Below are 2,986 nucleotides of genomic sequence, written 5' to 3' on the forward strand. Positions count from 1 at the left end.
TTGGCAAAAGGGAGCCTAAAGTCTCGTCCCCTTCACCAATTTCTTCAAGCCAAGTGTTTTTTTCCTTCTGAACAATTATTTAGCATCCAAGAAAGCTAGCAAATTGAAACTACATCCTGTTAACGATCTTTCTGCTCTCACTTGGAAAGTATCTGGTTAGGCCCTGAAACAAGTAGACTTTCTATATATATGCAATTCCATCACAGGTCACCCAGACTTGAAACTAGGTTGATATCTTTCTCGCTCTTCATTACGTTTCCAGGTACATGTATATTAATAGGTGGGGATTTCAATGCAATAATAGCTTATAATAAAGGTCTTATGAAATGCCTGACTCTCTGAAAAACTGAACCACCATTTATAAGGAGAGAACAAATAAAAATTCAAATGGATTGCACGGCTGTTTGTTATTTTTTTTAAAAAAATCCCTATATCTGTATATTTTCTGCTACTCTAGGACTATGTGCTGAATTTGGCAGTCCTTAGTCTACTCTATAACCTTAAGGATCATACGCAATTTTTTTTTTGCAACACTCAGGGTTTTTTGTTGTTGTTGTTGTATAAGCTGCACCATGTTGACAATATAGATATTAACAGAACCTGGAAGAAAATGATAACATAAAGAATACTGGTTTTTGTTTTAAAGATAGTATTGTACAGTATATTAATGTGCATATTCTGTTGTAAAAAAAACAGCAGCAGAGAAAAAACAGCAAGTATGTTCATTCCTATGAGCATTGTCAAAAGAACATGTTGATTGGATCTCTTCTGGAAATTTTTAACTAGATTGGTAATGTTGGTAAATATAGGTTCATTTGTTTGCTTAACTGAAAAAAGTATTTTAACTATAGCCCATTCTAATCTAAGGTTGGGTTTACAAATATGAAGTCATGATAATTTATGAAATTTTGCACTCAAAACCAAGCAAAACACAATTTATAGCAATTCATGCATTCTGAACTTGGTTATTAGCCCTTTCCCCAATACTCAATGTTTATAGAAGGGATGACAGAAGAAGGTAGCAACTATTTCAGAAAGTAGGGGGTAAAATATTTACTTGGCAAAACTGCATGCATGCACCAGAATACCAGGGATTAAGTTCTAGTTTTCACACCAAACTCCACTATTTTTAAGATGTAACAATTGCCTGAAAACCCACCAATTTTAATGGTCTGGCTGAATATTGGGGAGAAGGCCAATTTTATATTCCTTTTATTTATAACAACCTTGTTTTTAGTCCTTTCATATAACTACCTAGAATTCTTTACAATTCTTTGTCCTTTCTCACAAAATTATTCAAAGCTTTAACAAGTCTTTTTTGTAAATCGAAAATAGCAAAATTATTGAAGTCTTTCTTGGTTTATCATTTGTATTGCCCTTTTAATTAAGCTATCAATTAGTTCCATTTGTATGTCCAGTGTAGCTACTTTTTCTGTATCATTCTTGTAACCTTTCAAATGAGTCCGATCTTGTTCCTCTTTCATAACATTTTTGAAACAGTCTATAGACAATCTTAACTTCCAAATGACTTAAGAAGTATCTTTTAATATATTGTTAATTTTTTTCCTTCATTCTGAATTAGTGCAATTTAAATGCTACCCTTTGTAATCTTTATAGGGAGTCCTTGCCTTATGACCATAACTGGAACTGGAACTTTAGATGCTAAGCTTGAGTTACACCCTATTTTACTCTGTTGCCAAGATATTCATTGGCTAATGGAGTCATAGTTGCAGTGTGTTTAAAATGCAATATTGCAGGCTAATTCACTGCCAGTAGCTTGATTCTGACTGGCTCAAGGTTGACTCAGACTTCGATCCTTCTGAGGTTGGTAAAATGAGGACCCAGATTGTTTGGGGGGGCAATTTGTTGAGTCTGTAAACCGCTTAGAGACTGAAAAGAACAATGAAGCGATCTATAAGTAAGAGAAATTACTAATAACTACTGAAATTCACTTAACAGTGGAAATGCGGAGTGCTGGGATTACCATCACTTAGTGTGCTTTACATGACATTTGTATTATCTGGACAATACCAAATTGGGGAAAACTAAAGGGTGGACCATTAAATAAACAATTATATTTCAGATGGCACTTGCCCATATCCTTGATTTATAAGTTATGATAGATTGAGTAGAAATTGAATAAAACTTGAACTTTTTTTAAAAAGAAAGTCTTTTAGTAGTTATGCACTTTCAATCCCCAGCTTGTACTGCATGGATACTGAATCAATGGTGTGATCCAACAGACAGCTATGGTGACATGAGGAAGGATGCTCCTGGCTAAATAGCTTGTATCTAGATGGGAGAAAACTCCAGAATTCAGTGGGGTTGCGTGTTTACACTCATACAGAATTGCTTTATATCAAGTAACCTTTGCAGTGAACACGCTTGAATAATAAATACAGATGGTCTTTAATTTACAATCACAATTAGGATCTCAACTCCCAATACTAAAGTTAAATGAGGCATCATGTGACTGTGCCCAATTTATAACTTTTTGTTGTAGTCGACTTTCCCCATTGATTTTGCTTACTGAAAGCTGTTTGGAAAAGTCACAAGTGGCAACCATCAGAAATACATGCTGGTAACCATGCACCCAGATGACCTTGGGGATGCTGCAACAGTCAGGTGTGCATGAACTTGTCATAATCCATTTTTTTATGCTGATCCATTATTCTATATATTATAACCAGGTTTAGCAACTTCTTGGAATTGTGAAAGTGACCAAACACTTATTACAGTGATTTTTAAACATTTATAATCTTCTCAGCTGAAAACTTAATATATTCAAACACCTGCCCTTCTGATGTAGTTTGATGTGGTACCTTATTTTACTGTTTTTGAATTTTGCTTATTTAATTTATAGTCATCATGTACAAAGAAGTCTTTATTTCTTGATTTGTATCTTTGAAAATTAAACCTTGTCTAAAGTCCTGTCAAAGAAACTGGCCGAGTTCTTATTAAAATGTATTCCTCAATCAGCCAAGAC

The sequence above is a fragment of the Pseudonaja textilis genome, chromosome 3 (genome assembly GCF_049901715.1).
Source record: "Pseudonaja textilis isolate UNSWEBS1 chromosome 3, rPseTex1.2, whole genome shotgun sequence".
In the NCBI taxonomy this organism is placed as follows: Eukaryota; Metazoa; Chordata; class Lepidosauria; order Squamata; family Elapidae; genus Pseudonaja; species Pseudonaja textilis.